The sequence below is a fragment of the Pollicipes pollicipes genome, unplaced genomic scaffold (genome assembly GCF_011947565.3).
Source record: "Pollicipes pollicipes isolate AB1234 unplaced genomic scaffold, Ppol_2.1 Scaffold_4740;HRSCAF=5597_pilon_pilon_pilon, whole genome shotgun sequence".
NCBI lineage: Eukaryota > Metazoa > Arthropoda > Thecostraca > Pollicipedomorpha > Pollicipedidae > Pollicipes > Pollicipes pollicipes.
In genome coordinates this window covers 43,418,376-43,436,678 of record NW_023596545.1, presented here as the reverse complement: position 1 = coordinate 43,436,678, position 18,303 = coordinate 43,418,376, and the positions used below count along the sequence as shown (strand labels likewise).

General features: G+C 54.5%; 1 long non-coding RNA gene and 1 pseudogene across 2 annotated transcripts; one reads left to right on the top strand and one right to left on the bottom strand.

Annotated features, from left to right (window-relative positions):
- Positions 1–13,069, bottom strand: part of LOC119098426 (5'-3' exoribonuclease 1-like) — a 61,833-nt pseudogene extending 48,764 nt beyond the window's left edge.
- Positions 13,070–13,264: 195 nt separating this feature from the next.
- On the top strand, positions 13,265–18,087 carry LOC119099414 (uncharacterized). 2 transcript variants are annotated; one of them, XR_005094364.1, is made up of 4 exons: positions 13,265–13,351; positions 15,285–15,379; positions 15,992–16,033; positions 17,986–18,087. It is a non-coding gene; the product is annotated as an uncharacterized LOC119099414 (long non-coding RNA). The 2 variants fall into 2 exon arrangements; XR_005094363.1 differs by lacking the exon at positions 17,986–18,087 and adding an exon at positions 16,357–16,380.
- The last annotated feature ends 216 nt before the right edge of the window (positions 18,088–18,303 follow it).

Genomic DNA, 18,303 nt, shown 5'->3' with positions numbered 1-18,303 from the left:
CCCCATCAGCAGCTGAACAGCCTGGCCTGCCCCATCAGCAGCTGAACAGTCTGGTCTGCCCCATCAGCAGCTGAACAGCCTGGCCTGCCCCATCAGCAGCTGAACAGCCTGGCCTGCCCAATCAGCAGCTGAACAGCTTGACCTGCCCCATCAGCAGCTGAACGGCCTGGCCTGCCCCATCAGCAGCTGAACAGCCTGGCCTGCCCTATCAGCAGCTGAACAGCTTGACCTGCCCCATCAGCAGCTGAACGGCCTGGCCCGCCCCATCAGCAGCTGAACAGTCTGGTCTGCCCCATCAGCAGCTGAACAGTCTGGCCTGCCCCCTCAGCAGCTGAACAGCCTGGTCTGCCCCATCAGCAGCTGAACAGTCTGGCCTGCTCCCTCAGCAGCTGAACAGCCTTGTGTGTCTCATCAGCAACACACCACCACTCGGCCACCGAGTATTTGTAAACATGGGACATCAGATCTCTTGAATCCAAAGGGGCGCCACCGACATAAGGTTCGCAACGTACAATACCCCTCCGTCACATGACATCAACGATCGGCTTCGGCAGCGACCGAGCCGGCGCGCGCCGCCCGCCTCCCGTCCGCCGCTGCGTCGCCGGCCCTCACCGAGTGCGCCACGTGCTTGAGCGTGGGGAAGCCGACGAACAGCAGGTCGAGCCGAGCGTTGGGCAGCAGGCCCTTGCGCAGCGCCGAACGGGCGGCGATGAATGGCTCGCGCGGGCGCACCGAGACGCGCGCGTACGTCCGCTCCAGCGCCGGGAAGTAGCCGGGCGAGGCGGTGGGCCCTGTGGACGGCGGCGGTGATCAGTCCCGGTCAGAGGGGCGGCCGCGCCCGGAGCAGCAGGCCACGCACGGCGCGGCCAGCAGCACCAAGACGCGACACGACGGCCAGCCCGCGCCCGCCGACGCCGTCACCTGCAGGCTCCGGCCACCTTCGGTCACCTCAGCGCGTGCACGGCTTCGGCGCCGACAGAAGGGCGCGCGCATGCTTCCGATTCCCGGCGCACTAGTGACGCGGAGAGCGAGGTCAGACCCCGACACAAGACACGCGACGCCCGTGTCACGCATCACGCGTACACGACGCACACAAGCACATAATCACACAGCTTCACACCATGCGCCGACTTTCCGCCACGCCACGCCGGGTGAGCGGGCGGGCGGGGGACTGGCCGCCAGCTGCGAGGCATGCCTCGCTGGGCGGGCGGTGACTGGTCTCCGGCCCCCGGCTGCCAGCATGGCCGTACCCTGGTCCTGGCTGGTGTACTGGAAGACGTGGGCGTCGCCGTGCACGTTGCGGGCTCGCTCCTCCTCTGTCAGTCGGGCGTACAGCGGCTGAATGGCTGCCAGCAGCCGCTCCTGCCACACAGCGCCGGCCACAGTCAATTCAGGCCGGACGCACCGGGTCAGGTCCGCGGCCCGCTCTCAACGCTGACGGCCGCTGGCCGGCCGGCAGGGAAAAGTCGGCTACGGAGTCTACGGGTCGGGTGGAACTAATTTCACGGAGTAAATACTGGTTGTGGTATAAAGCCAATTAGGGTAAAAATACTTCCATCATAAACGTAATTTTCTTGAGAGTTGAAAAGATGAGATTTCAACCAGAAGGAAACTGGCGATCACTCCAGCGGAGCAGGCTTGAGACTACGAGCGGAACATTCGGCGTCGGACGGCAGGGATTCGGGCCAATGATTGGTTGCGACAGCTAAACACACATTTCATGTTTGCTGTACAGTAGATGCCCATACGGGGTACCGTCAGCGCCGCTGTTCCGCCCAGCGAGGCCACCGACCGGCCCTGCCGAGCGCGCGCAGTGGCGCGGACGCACGTGCGCACCTGATCGATGAAGGGAATCAGCACGACAGCCTCCCAGTCCTGCTGCTTGCCGTTCAGGTCCGTCTCGAAGTTCTCCGGGTAATATTCGAGGATGGGCGAGTCCAGCGACGTCATCAGCGGGCGCAGACACTCGGGTAGAGAGTCCTGACTGAAGTATAGGATACGTCCGTAACCATGGTGGCAAGCTCACAAACAGCGAACAATCGCTGCAAGCAAGATCATGACGTGAAAAAGAGCACTGAGGAGGCGGGCACGCCTCGCCGGGGTCCAGTCCGATCCTGCCAACCGAGCACGATGTGCAGGGGCTCAGAGTGCCCAGAAGTGGGATTCAAAGATCCTGGCAATGTACAGAAAAAGCAACGCAAAAGACCAGACTGCGGGACCGCAGGAACGAACAGCATTGCCATGACACGCTAGCCGTCACCACACTGCCCGCCAGTGCTGTGAGCACTGAGCGCAGGGACGCAGTGCCGCAGCCGCTGCTGACGCGCCGCCCGCCGGCGGGCACCCGGGCTGGCCTCGGGCCGCGGCGGCGGCGACGGCGGCCGCCGCTCACCTGGCGGCCGGTAGCACGGCCAGCAGCTGCTCGTAGGGCAGGAACGGACGGCCGTAGTCGAAGCGCACCACGTCGGCGACGGCGCAAAAGCCGCGCACGTCGCCGATGTATGGCGCGTAGTGCGACGGGAAGAACCACGACCACGAGCACACGCCGTCGTAGTAGTAGTGCAGGATCCACTGCACGGCGCGCACGAACTCGACCGCCTGCCGCACGGCCCGCCTCGCTGCCGGAGGGGGGGGAGGAGCAAGGGTCAGAGGGTCACAGGTCACGGACGCGGGCGGCACCGCCGGGCTTGCCGCGGATCCTCCGCTCAGCGACTGCCGAGCACGTTCGAAGGGAGTGTTCGACCGGTGCGGAGAACGGCCGTACGATCAGGGATATTGGCAGGCCTGGGCAATGGCACAACTAGAGTACACCCCAACCCGGTCGGAGGACGACAATGGGGCTCGGACAAATACAGCTAGTTCCGCTAGATGCATACAAAGCTAGTTATTCCGACCGCTAAGAAGGACCCGCGACTACAGGACTAAATCAAATACGACTACCCCCGCCAATACTTTGCAACAGGACCACACAAGCCCATGCGATGTCCTTATGTAATGCGTTGTCCCACAGTCTGACAGCGGCGACCAAAGCCCCTTCGGCGCCCAGGCCGGCGGCAGGAGCACTGTCGACGACCAGCGCCGGCCTTACGGCGTGATATCAATGTCCATCTTGGTCTTGTAGTAGTGGCGCCGCTGCTGCCGGTACTCCAGCTCGGCCATCGACTCGTCCCCCTCCAGCAGGTCGTCATCGATGTTGGTGTGGATCTCACTGAACTGCGCGGCACAGGCGAGCGGGGTTAGAGGCAGGGTCGGCCAAAGGTGCGGGGCGGGGTTAGCGGCAGGGTCGGAGGTGCGGGACGGGGTTAGCGGCAGGGTCGGCCCAGGGTGCGGGGGCCGGGTTAGCGGCAGGGTAGGCCCACGTGCGGGGCGGGGTTAGCGGCAGGGTCGGCCCAGGGTGCGGAGTTGGGTTAGCGGCAGGGTCGGCGCAGGTGCGGGGCGGGGTCAGCGGCAGGGTCGGCCCACATGCGGGGCCGGATTGGGAGAGGCCGGCCCGGCGCCTTCAGGCGGCCTGCCGTGACTTCCGTCTGCAATCTGCCGTCCAGTGCGGCGGAGTAGCGCGCCCACAGGCGGTGAGCAGTACGAATTATTCGACGCCCATTGGTGACTTTCAGTGACCTTTTAATTGTGGACCATTCTACACACATTGCGTGATGCGGACCGCCGGCTCCGCCGGCGTTCACGAGACCCATGTTCGTACGCCGACTCGGATTCAATGACTCGGGACTCGTGTACATATCTTGCAAAACTTGTATTTTTTTTCGGCTAAGAGAAAATGTCAATAGCTCGCCGCTCTGCGGTTGTTGTCCCTATGCCCAGCAATGGAACATCCCATAACAGTCCCCAGCAATAGTCCCCTAGTCCCAAGCAGCCTTACCACAGACTTGTTCTTAGCTGGTTCCAACTCCTCCTCTACCACACCATCCAGAGCGTCGAACATGCTGAAGTCCTCGAAGTCATCACGCCCCTTCAGCTTGAACTTCGTCTGAAAAGTCATGGCAGTGCTTCAGGCTTAACTTGACGGCCAGGCCGCAACTTAAGCCTCCGGTCAATTGGTCCAATTTGTGAGCATCAATTATGATTGCATTCAACACTTAAGTGCTGGCATCCACAGCAACACATATAAGTCGTATCAGTATCCACTGGCGCACTCAGCGGGGCGGGCAGAGCGGTTAAACGCCAGTGTTCTGACCAAAGCCCATGGAGACGGCGAGCCACCGCACGGTACAAAGTACACCACAGTTCCTGACCGCAGGGCACACTTCGAAGCCACGGGGTACGGTACACCTCAGGCGTCGCCGCGCAGCCCCGCGCGGCACCGGCCTTCGTGATGTCACCGCGCCCACCGCCGTGACGTCACGCCGCGCGGGCCGGCCCGGGCGTGAGCCCACCTTGGAGCCGGTCTTCTTATACCGCACGTCCTCGGGTCCGCGTTTGCTCCTGAGCCAGCGCCGGTCGGCGGCGGAGTCCTCGCAGTCTCTCCATCTCCCACTGGGCCAGCTGCTGCATGAACGCCTCGAACCGGTCCAGCACCAGCGTGCCGCCGTCGTTGATGTACCCTGCCGCGGTCGGCGCGCGCCAAGCGGTCACGGCTGCCACCCACGACCGCCGCCACAAACCAAGCTGGCGGGCGGCGAGACATGGCCACGGGCCGACACCGACACTGAGAGCGGCACAGGGGAAAGGACAAGATGGGTACGGAAAAAAGGCAATGGAAACAGAAGAGGGCGAAGCGGATTGCACCGGGCTATCAGACGCTTGTCACGGCCGCGACAGGCGGGATAAAACACGGACATCCGCCCGTTCAATAACGATCACAGAGAAGCGACATTCAGCTGCTAAGTGAAAACAACAGAAAACTGCATCGTTGGGCGACAAGCGGACTCGGACGATCTCCTGCAGCCGTCGGTGATGGCCAGCTGAGAGCGGCCCTAATCGGCAGGCGGGGTGTCGGTCGAACCCCTCCCCCTGGCCCTGCCCGCCTCAGCGTCCCGCCGCCGGTCCCCCCCGGCCGGCGAGCTCAGACTGACCTTCCAGCGTGGGCAGCACCTGCTTGTAGCAGCTGTACAGGATTGGCAGGGCGTCCTCCTTGATGTGCAGGTTGGGTAGGTGCGGCACAAAGTCGTTACCCACCAGAAAGCCCATCATAACCTGCGGCGGAGCGTCGATGAGATGACAGCACGCGCTGGAGCGAGCCGGGCCGGCGGCAGACCCGGCAGCGGCGGACTCGGGCAGACACCTCACAGGCCAGGCCCTCCAGAGCACTGACCAGACCGCATCAAAACGGCGGCCGGACGGCGGGGAGCCTGCCGTGTCCGCCACTCCGCTCGTGGCGAGCAGCTGAGAGCGACCCTGGTTGACGGCTGGCAGGCGGGGTGGGGGTCGGTAAGTCTCGGGTCCCCCCTGAGCGCGGCCGCAGTACACACGCCGGGTCATACGCTCCTCTGCCAGATGGAACCATGACAATGACCAGTGTGCTCTGAATGGTGGACGGGCTTCCAGTGGTTTTACGACTACCTGAATGGATGTTACGCACAGGGGCGTCATTTTTCGCAAGATTGAGGGGGAAAGGGGGGAAAGCGGTGGAAAAGGACGAAACCTTTCACCAAAATACGCCAGAAAACCACTGTCTCTCGAATTTGGCAAGCTTTGTCCTCAGATTGTGCGGGGAGCCATGTTAGGGGAGCGGGTGGAAGCCTACCTAACTCTATAGAAAACTACACCCCTGATTATGCAAGCAAGCGAACTTAGCGCTTGAGCCATGGTATGAGCGGGCCTTAGCACGACCGCCACTGGCGCCATGGATAACACTTGCGAAGCGTTCCGCTGGCCGCTCACCTTACACGTTTTACCGCTGGCAGAATCAAACAGCAGGAGACAACACAGGACAACACATCATGAACCTGCACGCGGCCGACATCGGAGCATGAAACAGAAAGGCTGACCAAGTCTTGCACGGGCGATCGGCGCCGCTACCCCCCCGTCGTCACAGGCTGACAAGCAGCCCTTCGTCGTCGCAAACAAATGGCCGAATACACTCGATGGCGCTGGGACCACCGCCGGCCCGCTTACCCAGTCGTCAATGATGCGTTCAATATCGAATTCGAACGGAAGCGCAACCTTCAGGTCACTGAACTCGTACTCCAGGTACTCGCGGAAGAGGCTGAGGTGTAACAGGTAGAACGTCATCTCCTCTGGCACCGTCGTCCGCTTGGACTGCTGCCTGGTGAACAGCACCTGGCCCGGGCGGAGGCCAGAGGTCAGAGGTCAGAGGTCAGAGGTCGGAGGAAGTCATAGGTAAGAGGAGGTCAGAGCGTTATATAATGCAGCTGGCCCAGATGCATACTGCTTTAAATGATAACCTGGCACTGTGCACCACACTTGCATTATGTGACAAAACAAAGACAAGAAGTAGAAAACCATTACCGGCTTCGGCGCCGCAGCGGCGCACACACGCCAACAGCGCAAGAAAACTGCGTACGAGCGGCCTTCCTTGATGACGTCACACGAAAGCCGCGCGCAGCAGGGCCGGCTGGCGTCCGGCAGGGCACTACAGGAGGGCGCTCGGCGGCGCCCCGGCGCGGGCCCCAGACGTGACCTCCTCCCGGAGCAGGGCGAAGTGCGCTCGTGCGTGCACAGCCCCAGGACGATGAGGTCAGCGTCCAGGCCGTACAGACAGTGGCGCGTGTTGTGGTCGTACTCTGGCAGCCGATTTTTCGTAGCGGATAAACTCCATGACCTTGTGCTCGCCCTCGCCCGGCACCTGCGGCCGACAGGGCTCAGCGGCGGCCAGGTACGGCAGGCACGGACACCTCCCCTATGGTGCACCGCTGCTAGTACAAAAAACGTTTGCCCACAAAAAACCGCTACGACGGAAACTCTTGGATGAAATCATGTCCCAGGTAAAGAGCTTCCCGGCATGGCTTATGTGCAAACTTACTACTACACGGCGGCACTGCAATGGACAACGCTTCCACACAACAGGGAAAGGACTTCTACATACAAAACTTCCGCATGATACATCTACGGACCAAATTTCAACTCGACAAAGTCGTACCCTATCAACCTGCCACGCGATATTATTCCTGCGACATGCGGAGGCTACGCACGAAGCTTTCAAGCAACATTACTTCTACGCACATAATGCAACTACTGTCAAAGCTTCCAATGAAAAAAAAAACTTCTAGACAAACCCCCGACACAGCAGGGCTTCCGCCAGCGCAACTTACATGTCTATATAAACCACCACTGACACTTTCTCCTTCCTACACTTTCACGCGAGGGTACTTCTACAATCACGTGCAAGGTTTCCAACGACAAAACTTACACTTGACAACAATCCTACACGAAAATAAAACACCTGCGGCCAAAATACCCACGCGGCAATGTTTTCAGCGGCACATCACAGCCATGACAACAGGCCAACTAGTTACGGCATTGAGCGCCATGACGGTCAGCTGCATTGTCATGAGTTGGCCGTGGCGTGGGCGGTCCCACGCCAAGATCACGTTGACATTTTAGTCCAGGGGCGAACTGTTTGGGTGACATTCTGCGCACTCCCAGAAACGGCCAGCTTCATTGTTATCGGCCAGTGGCGTGCTTTGCCCGTTGCGCCCATACTGCTCAAATGGGTCCCGGGTCCAGAAGCATGCAGCAAAGCCTGCTGCACAACACGACGAAGAATATATGTGACCACATAAATCAAAGTACCGCCTCCTCTTGGAACATCCTCTCACCCGCCGCAAATGATCCATCCAGGCTTTGGACGTGACCAAACGACCTCTCAAACCCGTGAAGTCCCCAAACCACCCGGTGGGCGCGGCCGGGCCGGGTCCAGTATCGTCAGCCAGCCGGCCGGTGCTATCCTCACGTCATGGCCACGGTCAGCCGGTGCTATCCTCACGTCATGGCCACGGTCAGCCGGTGCTATCCTCACGTCATGGCCACCGTCAGCTGGTGCTATCCTCACGCGTGGCCCACCGTCAGCCGGTGCTATCCTCACGTCATGGCCACCGTCAGCCGTGCTATCCTCACGTCATGGCCACCGTCAGCCGGTGCTATCCTCACGTCATGGCCACCGTCAGCCGGTGCTTATCCTCACGCCATGGCCACCGTCAGCCGGTGCTATCCTCACGTCATGGGCCGGAGAGGATGACGCGCAGCCCCTTCCACAGCGGGTCCGTTGACATCTTCATGCCACGAAAGTACTGCAGCTGCCGGTTGAGCCGACACATGAAGCCAGTGCCGGGCGTGATGCAGTTGGAGTCGAAGCGCTTCTCGGATGGCAGCGTCTCGCCGCGGGCGAGCGCCTCGCGCTCGCGATCCTGCGCCTCGCGCACTGATCGGAACCTGGCAACGGCAAGCAGTTCAGGGAGCGGCCGGCAGCCGCTGGGGAGAGCCCGCGATAGGGTGAGGTCAACTTATGTGCTTATATCTAAACCATTGTCACATTGTCTCTGCCTTCGGAATTTGAATGTACTTGGTCTCACCCCTTTCCTTTTCTTTTTACATTCATTTTTTTCCACAACATTAATGCAGTATTTTAGCGATCACCACCGAACGCTCCGAAACTAATAGAAATGAACTTAGAGTACAGTGAGTGACGACCTCACATGTGGACGCCGATCATCCACTTACCTGCGGGCGCCCATCACCCACACACCTGTGGACGCCGATCATCCACTCATCTGTGGACGCCGATCATCCACTCACCTGTGGACGCCGATCATCCACTCACCTGTGGACGCCGATCATCCACTCATCTGTGGGCACTCACCTGCGGGGCGCCGCTATCCACTCACCTGTGGACGCCGATCATCCACTCATCTGTGGGCACTGATCATCCACTCATCTGTGGGCACTCACCTGCGGGCGCCGCTATCCACTCACCTGTGGACGCCCATCATCCACTCATCTGTGGACGCCGATCATCCACTCACCTGCGGGCGCCGCTATCCACTAACCTGTGGACGCCGATCATCCACTCATCTGTGGGCACTCACCTGCGGGCGCCGCTATCCACTCACCTGTGGACGCCCATCATCCACTTACCTGCGGGCGCCCATCATCCACACACCTGTGGACGCCGATCATCCACTCATCTGTGGACGCCGATCATCCACTCACCTGCGGGCGCCGCCATCCACTCACCTGTGGACGCCGATCATCCACTCATCTGTGGGCACTCACCTGCGGGCGCCGCTATCCACTCACCTGTGGACGCCGATCATCCACTCATCTGTGGGCACTGATCATCCACTCATCTGTGGGCACTCACCTGTGGACGCCCATCATCCACTCATCTGTGGACGCCGATCATCCACTCACCTGCGGGCGCCGCTATCCACTCACCTGTGGACGCCGATCATCCACTCATCTGTGGGCACTCACCTGCGGGCGCCGCTATCCACTCACCTGTGGACGCCCATCATCCACTCATCTGTGGGCACTGATCATCCACTCATCTGTGGGCACTCACCTGCGGGCGCCGATCATCAACTCATTTGCGAGCGCTAATCACCCACTCACCTGCGGCCTCGCTGCTGGTTCATCTTTGCGCGCGGCGCCACTCCATCCACAGCCATGAAGAACACCTTTTTGGGTCTGATCATCCGAAAAAGCACCTGCATACAAAAGCACGCTACTACACCCGCCATGGGCGTGTGTATGCATACACACATTCATTTGACACATATGCACATCAATTCTCAAGCCGGCCAGATATTCAGAGCAGCATGTAACAGGGTTGTATGTTGGAGACAGGCCTCCACTAATGTACAATAATTGTGTCATTTCTGGATCAACCCACAACCAGCCAATCATTTCCTCTCATCAGTGTGTCATCACACTTTGTACCTGTTAAGTCAATGCTTACAATAGTACACAACACATGTCATGTATCACTCGTGGTGCTGTGGCACTCTCTGTGTGTGAGATTAATTACAGGTTTGTTGCCAGGGTACACCTGATCCTAAAGGAACTAGAAGCAAGGAATATAGCTGTGACCCCTAAATGAATGATTGCCAACATTAGCACATAACACAGCTATGGTAAAACAAATTAAAGACACTGTTTGGCAACTAATCCAATGAGCAGACCTGACCTGTGAGACCTGGGGTTAAGACAAAACCAAAATCAAAAGGGGGGACACTCTTCTCGGTCTTCACCCCACCCAGCATACTGGTTCAGGGCTGTGAGGTCTTCTGACATGGAAATGATGCACCAAATTAGTGATCAAACAGAACTGATCCCACTGGTTACCATGCATTGCAAAACTATGAACAAAACTGGGCAATTTTAATACTAAATTTATTCAAAATGGTTCACATGGATGGTTTTGGACTTAGAGCACCTGCTATGCATGCCTTATTGCATGCACCCTGAAACCGCCACCCAAGTTGCATTGACCAGTTCAACAGATATTTTGCCTCCATCCTTTCACCAGGCAAGAACGTGGAGGGCTTTACACTCCACACAGGGCTGTGGCACAGCTCTTCCAGCCCTATGTTGACCCCCACTCAGCCAGATGACCTTTCCATTTTAGTCAGACCAAACAATGTGCCCATTCTGTGACTCATACCCAGTAATGCTACATTGTAAATTCAGCTTCTTTCCCATTGACCACCAACATGGCAGGGTGGGGATGATCATGAGTGGCTGGCAGGGATTACTCTTACATGCACAGGTACTGATCTTTTTACATTACAGAATCATGAGATCAAGTTTTACAGTGTTTAATAACTAATATCAATTTTTTGTTTCATTTATCAATGAAGGGTAGAACAATCAGAAGACAAATGAGAAAATTTGATGGAGAAAGCACAATCCCAAAGCATTTCTTTCCATATCATTGAGAGCTTGGCAGTGTCATATCAGCATGAGACCATCAACTTACCTCAATATAATGAAAAATATTCTGGAAAATAGCCTCCTCGGTGATGCGAAAATGTGGGTTTGAGTCATCAGGATGAGAACATGGATGAATGATGCCATTCATGTCCAGGTACAGGTTGTCAAACTCTGGGATCTGAAAATCCAGCACAAGTTATTGCAGGTGCTTCAAAGACATCTAACACTTCATACATATGCTGTTAGGGCAAATAGCATCAGACATCATCAACATTTGTACCTTACACTGCAAGAACACATTCTACATCCATTGATATTATTATGACATGAAGTACCAAAAATAATCATAAAACAGATAAGCCTTGGGAATATCTTACCACCATACCTTCAAACTCTATCAATCATGATAATAATTGCAGATGTCGGTCTGTTACACTGGTAGCACAATGCTGACACATTTAGGCCTCCCACCAGTAGAAGGTTGGCATGTACTTTTCATAGGGGAGCTTTTGTGTACTGGTCATTGATCAGTCAAGGTGGCTTAATATGACACCTTAATGTAGTAGAAAATAATGTAGCAATATGATGTTGCACACCTCTACATATCAAACAGGACAGTGATGAGTTGTAGGAGGCTGTATGGGTTGTAGATGGGAATGACAAACATGATAAGTAGGAGTAGGCATAGGGGTAGGAGAAGGGTAGAGTGGAAATGGAAGTGGAAGTGGGAGTGGGAGCAGGGAGCAGGGCGGGGGGTGGTGGATGGGATGGGGGATGGGGATGGGGATGGGGATGGGGATGGGGATGGGATGGGGATGGGGCTGGGGCTGGGGGCTGGGGCTGGGAGTGGGAGTGGGAGCGGGAGGCGGGAGCGGGGTATGGGTGAGAGTGGGCATTGGGGTGGGGTAGGTCCACATCAGTTAGGTTAGGTTTAGTTAGCTGTGTACAATTATATACTGGGCAGCTTCAAAAACATATTTTGAGTATCTGAATATGTCCAAATTAGGTACTATATCAACTTGATCAAATGCCAATATGCAAAAGTTGCATCTTGAATAGAAGAAATAGCCCTCAGCTCCACCTCAAATTGGAAGCTGGCCCTGATCCACTGGGATGGCATTGATGCACCCTCAGCTCCACCTTAAATTGGAAGCTGGCCCTGATCCACTGGGATGGCATTGATGCACCCTCAGCTCCACCTTGAATTGGAAGCTGACCCTGATCCATTGGGATGGCATTAACTCACCAGTATTATACCATTAGTGTCATAGGCCAATGTCTTCTGTTGCTATTATAATCATGGTGTATATATAATAAGATCATAACTTATGAATATGTCATGGTTTTTCTGCCTTAAAGAATTAATTAATGTACAAGGTGCTCTGCACTCCACACTCCCACTTCCACTCCCACTCCCACAAGGGATGTACAAATCACCAACTTGACCCCTATACCTGATACTAAGACAAACATCAACATGCATCCCTGCAGATAGGCATCTAGTTTGGCAAGCACCATTTGTAATAGGAATGCTAATCTAAATGACCAATACAGCCCTAGCAACACATTTTATCACATTTGTCCAGCTATACCCAGGGACTTCTACACATTTGCACACAAAAGGGCGTGTATCATGGTAATAAACAGTCATTCCTGAGCACAGATTGACACTGCCAAGTAATTATAATCAGCAATCATATCAAACTGGACAAAAAAGCAAGCATGCCTAAATGTGATAAGCATCCCTTCCAATGCAGTACACACCTGATAATCCTTGACCACCTCACTCAAGCAGGGATATCTTTGAGACATCCATCTAAAAAATTTGGGAACACCCATGCTTAAAGCTTGTCTATTTGGACGGTGTTGCACTTGTGTGATGACACGCTTAAGTCCCTGGACTTGGTTTACTTCACAGCTGCCGTACTGCTGCCTTTAGATGAGACCCCCACAGTTAAAATAACCGATGAATTGGGCGACTTGCACACTTGTTGCGTACTTGTCTTCTTGTTTCTTAATTCCAATCACTTGGTTCCACGGGACGATCGCAAATCCGCGCTCGCACCACCGCCCCCACTCGCACACACGAGCCCTGCAACCGCAAAGCCCCGCACAAGCCACGGCGCTTCCCTTGCTGCGCTACGAATGCAAAGAATGCCTGTTTCGTCACATTGCGCCCCTAAAGCTCGAAGCTGATGTTGAAGCATATGGTCTACCACTTTTCACCAATAATATTCGTTCTTCAAGAATCCACCCAATCACAACGCTGTATTGCCCCAAAACTGTTCTGTTTGATCTATCACTTCGAACTTCTACCAGCCGCACACCCAGGACACTGAATACAAATATGGCGTCCCCCAAGGGGGCCGTTCATATTGGATCCGCGTGGATTCAAAAGAGAATCAAGCTTAGGCCCAAAAAAGAGGCATCCATTTGGTGACAGATGAAATTTTGAGGCATTTGCCAGAGATTAAAAAGTTTTCAGTAGGGCTATGTCACGTTCAGAGTGAGTGAAAATGCTTTTCTTACTGCGTCTCAATTGTCTGGTCTTGCTATCGCATCAAACACTGCCATGAATTTTCCGCTTACTACCTTGGGAGGTCCATCTTAGCATGTAGCAGGCCCATTATGCAATGTATGCAGTGTGAAAATTACATGGACATTTATAAGGCATGTAACAGACACTGACATGCATACTGTTGCCATGCCATATATGCTATATATACATGGTCCAGTTTGCAAACCAGGGCAAACATGCCAGCAAGATGTTTAGGGCAGATGGAATATTGTTAGAATAGGACAGTAAGCTTTCCGATTGGAGGCAGATTTTTTGACCATGCATGTCACCCATAAATATGGTGTGTCATCAGATTTGGTCCTTGACTACAGTGCTACCTGTTTTTGTATGCTGTGGGCGCATGATGCTCTTAACGTGCCAGTCCAGTGGCTTCTTCTGTGGATATTAATGACTTACCTCAAATAGGGATGTGTGCCCCACCCATACCCAAACTACATGTTGTTGAAATCTGCCATGGTTTGGACCAGGGCATGTCACTCAGCCTCCTGAGAGTATGTTCTCGAGTGTAGGTCAGTGCTTCCTGGTATGCAAATGTGAAAGATAAATGTAACCTGCTTTAAGGTCCTATTATGTGTGTGCATGTAGCCAGTCTGTTGCATGTAATGCATGGTTTTTATTGATGTAGGTAAGATGCCAATTTTAGTTAGGGTTACAACTTTTTGTCACACATCAGCCACACTTGCACTGCTCTTTGTTACTGCCCAAAAGCAATAACTAATGAATGCACTTGGTTGTGATATGTTTGGATGACATAGATTGGGAAGCAGACACTCTGACGGATGGAGTGACTATGGGCACACATTGACCTGAGGTTAGTGCTAAAAATTCATCCACTGTAGCAGGTGCCTTCCTGACATATGTGTGCCAAACCTTCTGCTTATGTGAGCCAAGCACAGGCTAAGCCAAAGTTTGCTGAATGTTTAATTTTTAATGTGTCACTAACTTCCTTTGCATCATCATGACTCTCTGGAGCATTGGCTCTATGTACTTAACTTGGCGGTGACCATGCACCCAACTTTGACCACTCAGATGTATGGCATACTTGCTCTGAAGTTGTTGTGGTGATGTCTGCTCTACTTTGAAATAGGTGCTCAGCATAATGTGCATCTCTTTGCAGTGTAGAGAAGGGGTGGACAGCATATAACATTTAAAACATATGCTCTTCAAAACATTTCTGTTGAGTATTGCATATAGTAAGCTGAAGTCCTATGATTTTTTTTGTACAAAATTGTCTGTGTCTTTTTGGGGATTAAGTGTCCAACTGTTTGAAATAGTTGTACAGAATGGACACTGAGTGGAGCACAACATTCCCTTCTTCCTACAAAGGATCCACCTTTGCCCAGTGTCCTTGCTGCCATACAAGCCATTTGAGCATGTAATTTTTTGAGTGGCAACAGAGCCCTTACTGTGTATGAGTGTCATTGCTCCCCCATCAGTATCCTGGAATAAGTGCAATAAGTTTGGCAATGTAGTATGCCAAACTTGGTACATTGATAACCTTGCAGTGTGTAAAAAAAAAGGAAAAAGTTGTATTCATTGAGCACATGAATAAGTATGTGTGGTGCTGCCTGGTCCACAGGCATGTTCCCAAGTTACCAATATTGTCCACCCAGAGCAAGCTGAGGTATAGAATGGTACAACCCACACAATAATTATCAGATGGCTTAGCTTATGTTTTTGCCTCCAACTGTAGGCCTTTTTGCGGTTTGTGAATATTGTAACATCAGTGAATGAATCCATGATGTCTGATATTTGGCTATTGCTTGTAGTCTCATTCAGGTTCAGAGACCAAAGAGGTGGTAGATTTATTACTGCTGTCTTTAAATGAAACTTTTAAATGACACATGATATCCTTTTCCAGTACTACACACATCAGCAAGTTTGTCATTGAATGAAAATTGGGATCCAAATGTTCGCGTGGATATGGAGACCATGCTTAACAAAATAGTGCCTGAGGTAATGTATCTGATTCCTCTCCACCTCTGTGAGTGATTGGCAGGAGGTGCTTGGAAAAGCAGGCTTTGTTGGTGGGATTTCTGATACCATGCAATGGCTTAAGTATGATGTGTAATGACAATACATTTTTAAAGAAAGTGAATATGTATTAAAAGCCACATGTTGCACTTTGCCATTGTGTGGCAGGCATCATGGTGTTTCAGGCACTTCTGTTTTGAATTAAGAGCAAGTTATTGTGTCACTTCATGTGCTGCAGCCACATGTGCAGGTGGAGCTCATTGGTTCCATCATGCTGATGATGCCAATTATAGCCCCATAAAGGGATAATATGGAAGCATTCTTGGTGTCTTTTATCTTGCCTGGAGGCTTTTCTTTTGTCTAGCATCATCCCTCAAATGTTTGGTGAGTTTGAAGTGAGCATCCCATGTTGTCAGAGATGCTGTGTCATTGTTTGATAACTCATTCATAAGGTCATGGAAAGGGTCACAATGTTTGTAGCTGTTGTCCATCAACAGGAAATGTGCAATGGAGCTACAAATGGCTCTATTATCCTCACTGGGCAAGGTGTGACAGGTCTTGACTGAATGCAACTAAGAAGCGGTTTTGTTTCAGAACCTCCCATACAAGCACTGCGCCGAAGGTCCTGACGATATGGTATGTTGGTCTGTACTCGTGTACTCGTTAGTGCCCACCGCTGTGTAGAAAGAATACTGGTGTTAACCGATTCGGTACAGGAAAAACGGCGTGTCGTATGTAGGGTACATCTTCATCAGCATAGACCCAGTAGTTCTAGTTCATGGTAGTTATTTGTGTCCAATACCTGAAGTACGCCCAGTATATCTGAAGTCATTGGTGCATTGAAGCTCCCTTCGCAGAGATATTCGAAACCCCGGCGTATTTTGTGCCGAACCTATATTGAGATATCCGGTAGCCGCCGGTGTTGTAGTTGTATTACGTACCCACCTGTTTTTCCACAGCCAGCGCATGTAAAAGCATGCTTTTCTGGGCTCTTCGCTGACGGTTCCTATCACCGATGGCCGATTACATGTAGGAACGTGGCATGGTACGCTCTCCGTGATGTCCGTATGTCACAGAGCCTCACTACGTCTTCGTGCAGTGTGCTGGAATTCTAAGCTAAGGCAACCGATTCCCAGAAGTCAGCGAAAGCGCTGATGTTGTCAGCCGCTGTTCGCTGGCGGCCGGGTTTAGTGAAGCAGGCGCGTTGTTGGGAATAAACGCCAGTTTCGAAATTGTTCCTTCGTACGCTTGAGCATATTTTTATGGCTGATATAAGGTTCTGAAGCGACCCCAACCGCGTCATGATGCCGTGGCTGAGGCAAGCTGCGCATTTGGTGCGTATAAAAACGTAACAGTTTCGGTAACGCGTGTAAGCAGGCCGCGTCGTGTTCTGCTGTGACGTCCGGCGGTTGTATCACGTCAGAGGCAAATGCTCGTGGAATGGTATGCGTAAATCATACCAACCAGTGGATGTTCCCTAAGCGCTTTGAACTGCCGTAGGTCAGCGACCTAACGAAGTACGTCTAAATTGTTTATGCTAAACGATCCGCTATTTCAGTGTCTACAGCTGTGCAAAATTTGTCGCACTACGCCGCGTCGTTCGGAACCCATTCGGACAAACCTTTGGCGGGCGGGGGGGGGGGCAATCTGTCCCCCACCCCCAACCCCACGCGAGTGCGTGCTAACACAATCAGCCATCAAACGTGCATCCTGACGGCCGTTTCGTGCTGTTGTCTCTGTTGCCAGCCGTCCAGCCTTTGTGTGATACAGCGGTATAACCTGACCGTAACGTTATGTATGGTGTTCGCGCCGTTCTTGTCGCGTCGTGACCGTCCACGTCGCCCGCAATGCTGTTGTGCGCCGTTTGTGGCTCGAGTACCCTGCCTGTGATCGTGTCCAGCCCGGCGCCGTCCCATCGCGTGCATATGACCGTGTCCAGCCCGGCAGCGTCCCATCGCGTGTATGCGACCGTGTCCAGCCCGGCAGAGTCCCATCGCGTGCATGTGACCGTGTCCAGCTCGGCAGCGTCCCATCGCGGGCATGTGACCCGTGTCCAGCCCGGCAGCGTCCCATCGCGTGGCATATGACCGTGTCCAGCCCGGCAGCGTCCCATCGCGTGTATGCGACCGTGTCCAGCGTGGCGCTGTCCCACGCGTGCATGTGACCGTGTCCAGCCTGCCAGCGTCCCATCGCGTGCATGTGACCGTGTCCAAGCCCGGCAGCGTCCCATCGCGTACATGTGACCTTGTCCAGACTGGCAGCGTTCCATCGCGTTGCGTGTGACCGTGTCCAGCCGGCAGCGTCCCATCGCGTGCATGTGACCGTGTCCATGCCTGACGCTGTCCCAACGCGTGCATTGACCGTGTCCAGCCTGGCAGCGTCCCATCGCGTGCATGTGACCGTGTCCAGCCTGACGCTGTCCCAACCGCGTGCAGTGACCGTGTCCAGCCTGGCAGCGTTCACATCGCGTGCATGATGACCGGTGTTCAGCTCCGGCAGCGTCCCGTCGCACGCGTATGACAATGTCCAGCCCGGCACCGTTCTCATCGCGCGCGTGTAACGTCGCCGTCGCTGCCCGCCGTCGCCAGGGCATCTGGCTGTGTGAGCACCGGGACGAGGCGGGCGCGCGCAAGCTGGTGGTGACGCTGAACGGCTGCCCGCGCGACGGACCCACGCCCAACTCGCCGCTCTCACCCGCTGGCGTCGACCAACAGCAGCAGATAGGCCCGGCCGGCCCCGCCCCCGCCTCATGAGCCAGCTGATCACGGCGGCCGCGCCGCCCCTCTCCGCCGCCGGTGGCCGGCCGCGCCGCGTCAGCGCGGCTTGGGAGGCGCCCGCCGGCGTCGCCCCCGTGCGCGGAAACGGTGATCTAGTCGCAATGAATTTTATACTGGCGCTTGTTACGT